The sequence below is a fragment of the Lithobates pipiens genome, unplaced genomic scaffold (assembly GCF_037356315.1).
Source record: "Lithobates pipiens isolate NorthernLeopardFrog02 unplaced genomic scaffold, aLitPip1_a1.2 Scaffold_13, whole genome shotgun sequence".
Taxonomy (NCBI): domain Eukaryota; kingdom Metazoa; phylum Chordata; class Amphibia; order Anura; family Ranidae; genus Lithobates; species Lithobates pipiens.
The window spans coordinates 154,583,925-154,594,317 of NW_027507718.1; the positions used below are offsets into that span (position 1 = coordinate 154,583,925).

General features: G+C 45.6%; 4 pseudogenes; all 4 read right to left on the reverse strand.

The window, feature by feature from the left end:
* Positions 1 to 234: 234 nt before the first annotated feature.
* LOC143979276 (5S ribosomal RNA) lies at positions 235 to 353 on the reverse strand (annotated as a pseudogene).
* A 320-nt stretch (positions 354 to 673) lies between these two features.
* Positions 674 to 793, reverse strand: LOC143979798 (5S ribosomal RNA; annotated as a pseudogene).
* A 5,625-nt stretch (positions 794 to 6,418) lies between these two features.
* On the reverse strand, positions 6,419 to 6,537 carry LOC143979278 (5S ribosomal RNA; annotated as a pseudogene).
* Positions 6,538 to 6,857: 320 nt separating this feature from the next.
* Positions 6,858 to 6,977, reverse strand: LOC143979799 (5S ribosomal RNA; annotated as a pseudogene).
* Positions 6,978 to 10,393: the final 3,416 nt, after the last annotated feature.

Here is a 10,393-nt window from a genome sequence, read left to right on the forward strand (position 1 = left end):
TGACTTACATAAGCATTTTCTTTGCTGCGCAAGCATGCGAAGATGGGAGGGGGGTGCTTTAAAAAAAAAAATCGGATTATTTTTTCTTTTTTTGCATTGTCCCTTTAAAAAAATAAAAAAATCTGATCACTTTTGTCCACTCTCAACCCTCTTGACAAACGTCAAGATGATCACCTCAGCAAACAAGCAGAAAAATAAAATCTGGTCGTCTACACAAACAACATATTACAAAAAAGCCTATGGCACCTGTTATTCCCAGGCGGTCTCCCATCCAGGTACTAACCAAGCCCGACCCTGCTTTGCATCTGAGATCAGACAAGATCAAGAGCATTCAGGGTGATGTGGCTGTAGGCGACCTTGCTGGCCACTCTCAACCCTCTTGACAAACGCCAAGATGGTCACTTCGGCAAATCAGTAGAAAAATATAACAGGTTGTCGACACCAACAACATATTAAAAAAAAGCCTACGGCACCTGGTATTCCCAAGCGGTCTTCCATCCAGGTACTAACCAGGCCCGACACTGCTTAGCATTCGAGAGCAGACGAGGTGATGTAGCCATAGGCGATCTTGCTGGCCACTCTCAACCCTCTTGACAAACGTCAAGATGATCAACCTTGGCAAACAAGCAGAAAAATAAAACAGGTCGTCTACACTAACAACATATTTAAAAAAAGCCTACGGCACCTGGTATTCCCAGGAGGTCTCCCATCCAGGCACTAAGCAGGCCCGACCCTGCTTAGCATCCGAGATCAGACAAGATCGTGCGCATTCAGGGTGATATTGAACCTAGAAGAAAATTCGATCGATTGATTGTGAAAGACCGGATAATTTCAGATATGCAGAAGTCTTGAAAGACGGCGGACTGCGGGAAAACTGACGAGTTTTATATTTGGTGAGTAGAAAAGTAATATGGAATTTGTATAGGGGTATTTTTATTTAAAAAGTGTAATTTTGGCCGGAGCACCACTTTAACCACTTGCTTACTGGGCACTTAAACCCCACTCCTGCCCAGACCAATTTTCAGCTTTCAGCGCTGATGCACTTTGAATGACAATTGCGCGGTCATACAACACCGTACCCAAATGAAATTTTTATCATTTTTTTCCCACAAATAGAGCTTTCTTTTGGTGGTATTTAATTACAGCTGGGAGTTTTATTTTTTGCTAAACAAACAAAAAAAAATGCAAAAAAAAAAAAAAATCATGTTTAATAGTTTGTTATAAAATTTTGCAAACAGGTAATTTTTCTCCTTCATTGAAGTGCACTGATGAGGCGGCACTGGTGGGCACTGATAGGCTGCACTGGTGGGCACTGATAGGCATAGTTAAGGCGGCACTAATAGGCACAGATAAAGTGGCACCGATAGGCACAGATAAAGTGGCACCGATAGGCACAGATAAGGCAGTACTGATGGGCACAGATAAGGAGGCACTGATGGGCACAGATAAGATGGCACGGATGGGTGGCACGGATATAGGTTTGAGGCACTGCTATTCAAGTCATTGTTGCTGCAGATTGTCTTTTGTCAGGGCTGAGAGAGGGACAGGACGCTGTGTGCAGCAGGGACAGTCAGTTTAATCATTAGCTGTTACTATTAGGTCCACAAAAGTCCTTTTCAGGACTGGTATGGTAAAGTAGTGCAGGATATAGTTTTGAGTGCTATTCAAGTTATTGTTGCAGGAGCCTGTGTTTTGTCAGTTTAAATAGGGACAGGCAGGAAGCTGTGTGTGGCAGTGAGGAACAGTCAGTTTAATCAGTAGCTGTTACTATTAGGTCCACAAAGGATCTTTTCAGGACTGGTATGGTAATAGGCTTGTACACGTATAATATTCTTTCTTCCAAATATAGAAAGAATATTATACTTGACTGCTGCCCTTCTGCTGCAGTAGTCCTTTATGAGTATAGGGACTGAGGTACAGTCTGCTAATCACAACCTACTATTTGCACAAAGGTCCTTCTAAGGACTGGTAAGGTATAGCGTAATACAGTATATAGGGTTGAGTGAGGTACAGTCTGCTAATCCTTAAGGACTGGTATAGGTCCACAATATATAGGGTTGAGGTGCACTACTGCTGACTGCTGCCCTATTCTTCAGCAGTCCTTTATGAGTATAGGGACTGAGGTACAGTCTACTAATCACAACCTACTAGTTCCACAAAGGTCCTTCTAAGCACTGGTAAGGTATAGCGTACTACAGTATATAGGGTTGAGTGAGGTACAGTCTGCTAATCCTTAAGGACTGGTATAGGTCCACAATATATAGGGTTGAGGTGCACTACTGCTGACTGCTGCCCAATTCTGCAGCAGTCCTTTATGAGTATAGGGACTGAGGTACAGTCTGCTAATCACAACCTATTATTTGCACAAAGGTCCTTCTAAGGACTGGTAAGGTATAGCGTACTACAGTATATAGGGTTGAGTGAGGTACAGTCTGCTAATCCTTAAGGACTGGTATAGGTCCACAATATATAGGGTTGAGGTGCACTACTGCTGACTGCTGACTGCTGCCCTATTCTGCAGCAGTCCTTTAAGAGTATAGGGACGGAGGTACAGTCTGCTAATCACAACCTAGTATTTGCACAAAGGTCCTTCTTAGGACTGGTAAGGTATAGCGTACTACAGTATATAGGGTTGAGTGAGGTACAGTCTGCTAATCCTTAAGGACTGGTAGAGGTGCACTACTGCTGACTGCTGCCCTATTCTGTAGCAGTCCTTTATGAGTATAGGGACAGAGGTACAGTCTGCTAATCACAACCTACTAGTTCCACAAAGGTCCTTCTAAGAACTGGTAAGGTATAGCATACTACAGTATATAGGGTTGAGTGAGGTACAGTCTGCTAATCCTTAAGGACTGGTATAGGTCCACAATATATAAGGTTGAGGTGCACTACTGCTGACTGCTGCCCTATTCTGCAGCAGTCCTTTATTAGTATAGGGACTGAGGTACAGTCTGCTAATCACAACTTACTAGTTCCACAAAGGTCCTTCTAAGGACTGGTAAGGTATAGCGTACTACAGTATATAGGGTTGAGTGAGGTACAGTCTGCTAATCCTTAAGGACTGGTAGAGGTGCACTACTGCTGACTGCTGCCCTATTCTGCAGCAGTCCTTTTATCAGTATAGGGACTGAGGTACAGTCTGCTAATCACAACCTACTAGTTCCACAAAGGTCCTTATAAGGACTGGTAAGGTATAGTGTACTACAGTATATAGGGTTCAGTGAGGTACAGTCTGCTAATCACAACCTAAAAAGCACACCATACTATATGCCCGTACCCTCCTGTTTGAAGAGGTTGAGCGGTGTCATATTTTTGGGGCCCAGCAGCAAGTTGCTGGTATCAGTGCTGCTGTTAGTGCTCTCTATCTCGGTGCTGGTGTCAGTGCACTCTATCACGGTGCAGGTGTCAGTGCACTCTATCACGGTGCTGGTGCTGGTGATCATCTCCTGCACCTCTTCTTTGCCTACCCTGACCTTCCCTCGACTCCATTGTCTCAAGAGTCCTGAATTGTCAGAATTTCACATATAAAAAAAGAATGCTTGTAGTTGTCGATCCCAGATTCACCTCATACATGTGTTATGTCACGGTGCTGGTGTCAGATCGCTCTATCACGGTGCAGGTGTCAGTGCTCTATATCACGGTGCTGGTGATCATCATCTCCTGCACCCTCTTCTTTGCCTACCCTGACCTTCCCTCGCCTCCATTGTCTCAAGAGTCCTGAATTGTCAGAATTTCACATATAAAAAAAGAATGCTTGTAGTTGTCGATCCCAGATTCACCTCATACATGTGTTATGTCACGGTGCTGGTGTCAGATCACTCTATCACGGTGCAGGTGTCAGTGCTCTATATCTCGGTGCTGGTGATCATCTCCTGCACCCTCTTTATTGCCTACCCTGACCTTCCCTCGCCTCCATTGTCTCAAGAGTCCTGAATTGTCAGAATTTCACATATAAAAAAAGAATGCTTGTAGTTATCGATCCCAGATTCACTGCACAAAGGTCCTTCTAAGGACTGGTAAGGTATAGTGTACTACAGTATATAGGGTTGAGTGAGGTACAGTCTGCTAATCCTTAAGGACTGGTATAGGTCCACAATATATAGGGTTGAGGTGCACTACTGCTGACTGCTGCCCTATTCTGCAGCAGTCCTTTATAAGTATAGGGACTGAGGTACAGTCTGCTAATCACAACCTACTAGTTCCACAAAGGTCCTTCTAAGGACTGGTAAGGTATAGCGTACTACAGTATATAGGGTTGAGTGAGGTACAGTCTTCTAATCCTTAAGGACTGGTATAGGTCCACAATATATAGGATTGAGGTGCACTACTGCTGACTACTGCCCTATTCTGCAGCAGTCCTTTATGAGTATAGGGACTGAGGTACAGTCTGCTAATCACAACCTACTATTTGCACAAAGGTCCTTCTAAGGACTGGTAAGGTATAGCGTACTACAGTATATTGGGTTGAGTGAGGTACAGTCTGCTAATCCTTAAGGACTTGTATAGGTCCACAATATATAGGGGTGAGGTGCACTACTGGGTGGGACTTTAGAGACATGGATGTAAAGGAGAACCCTGTTGTGAATGTGGCAGTTATCCTTACTGCCTGTACTCTGTTTTGTTTATTGCTTGCTCTTAATCCCTGTACTCTATACAATATGCATAGATATACTGTACATAGACCTGACCAAGGTGTTCATTGTCTCAACTGTTGCTGGTTGTAATTAAGTTCTTCTTTCATGTAAGCTCAGTCCATACATCAGAATGTTTCTTTGTGCTCAACCAGTGGGTTGAACAAAAACGGCTTGATTTTTTTTTCCCCCATTACCATGTAGCACTAACCCCTGAAGGAGCTGCTGGTTTTATTTGCACCTGCACTTTGCTAATGAACCCCCCTTGACTTGACTCAGTCCCCTTGACACAGCTGTGGTGCAATATGAATGTGTAATGAAATGGTGAGAGGTAACGCCACAATACAATATAATATACCTGTATTATTACCAGGACACCCGATGGCTCCACCTGCTGAGAGAAAACAATACTCCACACAATTGAAGTACTTAACCATAAATATACTTTACTGTAATTATGATAAACAGGTGGTTAGAATAATTGTACTGTCATCCTAACGTAAATTGACAGAACAATGAATGCAAAACAACAATTTTACAAGGTGAAACCACAAGGGAGCTCCCCCTACTTTAATAGCTAGTTGCAAGATCTTGTTAATAGTAAACATTCTTTAATCTTCTTTTCTTCTGCTAGCTATGATGGTCCTTTATAATTTGTAATCCAAAGGATAAGGAAGTTAGGCTGATCTTAAAAGTACATTGCACCCCATACTCATTCACGTAGGGTGGGGGGACGCTATCAGGGGGCCCCCTTATTAAAGGGGGCTCCCAGATTCCGATAAGCCCCCCGCCCGCAGACCCCGACAACCAACGGCCAGGGTTGTCGGGAAGAGGCCCTTGTCCTCATCAACATGGGGCCGCGCCGCCCCCCCCCTTCCCCAAGGCACCCCCCATGTTGAGCCTGGTATGGCTCAGGAGGGGGGGGGGGGCGCTCGTTCGTCCCCACCCCTTTCCTGACCGGCCGGGCTGCGTGCTCGGATAGGGGTCTGGTATGGATTTTGAGGGGGACCCCACGCCTTTTTTTGGCGTAGGGGATTCCCCTTAAAATTCCTACCGGACCTAAGGGCCTGGTATGCCCCCGAGACATTATCGCCGCTCTCTCGCTCCTATAGGAAAATGGCGGCACCTACTGTATATATTTATATATATATATTTTAGCATAGACCCTAGCGAATAAATTGGTGATCGTTGAAATCATTTTTTTTGTCTCATGATATTTGCGCAGTGCTCTTTCAAACACATTTTTGGGGGAAAAATACACTTTTATGAAAAAAAAAACCCCATAAAGTTAGCCCAATTTTTTTCTATAATGTAAAAGATGATGTTATGCCAAGTAAATAGATACTTAATGTCAATGTCATGCTTGTGAACATTACTGGAATGACGACAAACTAAGGAACTTAATAAATCTCCATAGACAGCGCTTTTAAAAATAATGTAACGGTTACCAGGTTAGAGTTACAGAGGAGATCTAGTGCTAGTATTATTGCGCTTACTCTGACAATTGTGGCAATACCTTATGTGTGATTTGAACACCATTTATATATGAGGTGTGACTTACATAAGCATTTTCTTTGCTGCGCAAGCATGCGAAGATGGGAGGGGGGTGCTTTAAAAAAAAAAATCGGATTTTTTTTTCTTTTTTTGCATTGTCCCTTTAAAAAAATAAAAAAATCTGATCACTTTTGTCCACTCTCAACCCTCTTGACAAACGTCAAGATGATCACCTCAGCAAACAAGCAGAAAAATAAAATCTGGTCGTCTACACAAACAACATATTACAAAAAAGCCTATGGCACCTGTTATTCCCAGGCGGTCTCCCATCCAGGTACTAACCAAGCCCGACCCTGCTTTGCATCTGAGATCAGACAAGATCAAGAGCATTCAGGGTGATGTGGCTGTAGGCGACCTTGCTGGCCACTCTCAACCCTCTTGACAAACGCCAAGATGGTCACTTCGGCAAATCAGTAGAAAAATATAACAGGTTGTCGACACCAACAACATATTAAAAAAAAGCCTACGGCACCTGGTATTCCCAAGCGGTCTTCCATCCAGGTACTAACCAGGCCCGACACTGCTTAGCATTCGAGAGCAGACGAGGTGATGTAGCCATAGGCGATCTTGCTGGCCACTCTCAACCCTCTTGACAAACGTCAAGATGATCAACCTTGGCAAACAAGCAGAAAAATAAAACAGGTCGTCTACACTAACAACATATTTAAAAAAAGCCTACGGCACCTGGTATTCCCAGGAGGTCTCCCATCCAGGCACTAAGCAGGCCCGACCCTGCTTAGCATCCGAGATCAGACAAGATCGTGCGCATTCAGGGTGATATTGAACCTAGAAGAAAATTCGATCGATTGATTGTGAAAGACCGGATAATTTCAGATATGCAGAAGTCTTGAAAGACGGCGGACTGCGGGAAAACTGACGAGTTTTATATTTGGTGAGTAGAAAAGTAATATGGAATTTGTAGATGTTTTAGCTGATGAAAGTACATTAGAATTTAAAGGTTTAGCGAAACAGGTTTCTGATGCTGTCATCAGTTGCTGTCAGTTTATCTGTCATCGGGGGTGCACATCACTCCCTACATTCCCTCTTTACCATCTTTACCTGCCTGGGAGGGCTAGCTGACCGATGCCTTTTGGATCTTGCTCTTTCCTTAGAATGCACATTGAATCGCCCCCAGCACATCGCATCGCCCAAAGCACATTGCATCACCCCAACACATCAAATCGCATCAGAACATCGAATCGCGCCGCCCCCAACACATCGCATCGAATCACATCACCCAACAAGCACATCGCATTGAATCGCCCCAGCACATCGATCCGCATCTCCCCCAGAACATCGAATCACATCACCCCAGCACATTGCATCACCCCCAACACTTCGAATTGCATCATCACATAGAATCGCATCGCCCCAGCAAATCGAATCGCATCTCCCCCAGCACATTGCATCTCCCAGCACATCTAATAGCCCCAGCACATCAAATCGCCCAAAGCACATTGCATCACCCCCAAAACATCGAATCACATCAGCACATCAAATCGCTTTGCCCCACCACATAGCATCAAAACGAATTGCCCAAGCACATCGCATCGCCCCAGCACATCAAATCGCATCACCCATCGCATCGAATCGCATCACCCAAGCACATCGCATTGAATCACCCCAGCACATCAAATCGGATCTCCCCCAGAACATCGAATCGAATCACCCCAGCACATTGCATCACCCCCAACACTTCAAATTGCATCAGCACATCGAATTGCATAGCCCCAGCACATCTCATCGCCCCCAGCACATCACATCTCCCCAGCAAATCGAATCGCATCTCCCCCAGCACATTGCATCTCCCCCAGCACATCGAATCGCCCCAGCGCATCAAATCGCCCAAAGCACATTGCATCACCCCAACACATCGAATCACATCAGCACATCAAATCGCTTTGCCCCACCACATTGCATCGAAACGCATCACCCAAGCACATCGCATCGCCCCAGCAAATCGAATCGCATCTCCCTAGAACATCGAATTGCATAACCCCCAGCACATTGCATCACCCCAGCACATCGAATCGCCCCCAGCACATCACATTGGCCCCAGCACATCGAATCACATCTCCCTAGCACATCGCATTGCCCAAAGCACATTGCATCACCCCCAAAACATCGAATCGCATCAGCAGATCGAATCGCTTCGCTCCAAAACACATCGAATCCCATCGCCCAATCGCATCGCATCTCCCCAGAACATCGACTCTCCCCAAAGCACATTGCATCACCCGCAACACATCAAATCGCATCGCCCACAGCACATCACATCGAATCACATCGCCCCAGCACATCGCATTGCCCCCAGCATATCACATCACATTGCCCCAGCACATAGAATCGCATCTCCCCAGCACATAGAATCGCATCTCCCCCAGCACATCGAATCGCAACTCCCCCAGCACATTGAATCACCCCCAGCACAACGCATCCCCCAAAGCACATTGCATCGCCCAAAGCACATTGCATCACCCCCAACACATCGAATCGCATCAGCACATCAAATCGCTTCATCCCAACACCTCGAATCCCATCGCCCAATCGCATCACATCTCCCCAGAACATCGAATCGCCCCAGCACATCACATCGAATCGCATCACCCCAGCACATCGCATCGCCCCCCAGCACATGGCATCACATCGAATTGCATCTCCCCCAGCACATCGAATCGCATCTCCCCCAGCACATCGAATCACATCTCCCCAGCACATCGAATCACATCTCCCCAGCACATCGCATCTCCCAAAGTACATTGCATCACCCGCAACACATCAAATCGCATCACCCCCAGCACATCACATCGAATCGCATCGCCCCAGCACATCGCATCGCCCCCAGCACATCGCATCACATTGCTCCCAGCACATAGAATCGCATCTCCACCAGCACATCAAATCGCATCACCCCCAGCACATCGAATTGCATCTCCCCAGCACATCTAATCACATCTCCCCAGCACATTGAATCACCCCCAGCACATTGCATCGCCCAAAGCACATTGCATCACCCCCAACACATCGAATTGCATCAGCACATCGAATCGCTTCACCCCAACACCTAGAATCCCATCACCCAATCTCACCACATATCCCCAGAACATCAAATCGCCCCCAGCACATCACATTGCCCCCAGCACATCGCAGCACATCGAATTGCTTCGCCCCAACACATCGAATCCCATCGCCCATTGCATCACCCACAACACCTTACATCAGAGTCCCACTTTATAGCAGAGTATCGCCCCCTTGCATCAGAGTGTGGCAGAGTGCCCCCTTACACATACACTATATTGTCAAAAGTATTGGGACACCTGCCTTTACACACGAACTTTAATGGAATATCAGTCTTCGTCCATAGGGTTCAATATTTAGTTGGCACACTCTTTGCAGTTATAACAGCTTCAACTATTCTGGGAAGGCTGTCTACAAGGTTTAGGAGTGTGTCTATGGGAATATTAATAATAGTGGGAGGGGCAAGAATTGTCCCCGCCCACTATGTATGGGGCGCTGGTAGAAGGGAATGAATGAATTAATTAATTTACAGTTAAATGTTGTTAGAGTACTTATCTTTGATTGGTCCAGAGGCTTAGTAACGGTTGCCACAAAGAGGAGACCCTATAAAAGAGAAAAAAGTGTGTCAGTTGCCGCAGTATAATGGACAAAGAAGATCAGAACACATCCCTGGAGATGCCCAAAGCACATTGATACTCTGAGATATCCAGTCATACTCTGAGATACCCAGTCATACTTGGAGATACCCAGTCATACTCAGAGATACCCAGCCATACTCGGAGATACCCAGCCATACTCGGAGATACCCAGCCATACCCAGCCATAGTCGGTGATACCCATAGACACCCCCCCCTCCCGCCGCCCTCCGGTGCTTCTACCGACTCGCCAATACGATCAAAGCCAGAATCTTTTTTTTTTTTTCAGGCTTCCCAGCTTAGAGGTGAGATGCGGGGTCTTATTGACCCCATATCTCACTGTAAAGAGGACCTGTCATGCCATATTCTTATTACAAGGGATGTTTACATTCCTTGTAATAGGAATAAAAGTGATCAAAAAATTTATTTTTGGGGAAAAAAAGTCAAACTAAAATAAATAAAGTAAAATGAACAATAAATGTTTTTTTTTTTAAATCGCCCCTGTCCCCATGTGCTCGCATGCAGAAGCGAACGCATACATAAGTCCCGCCCACA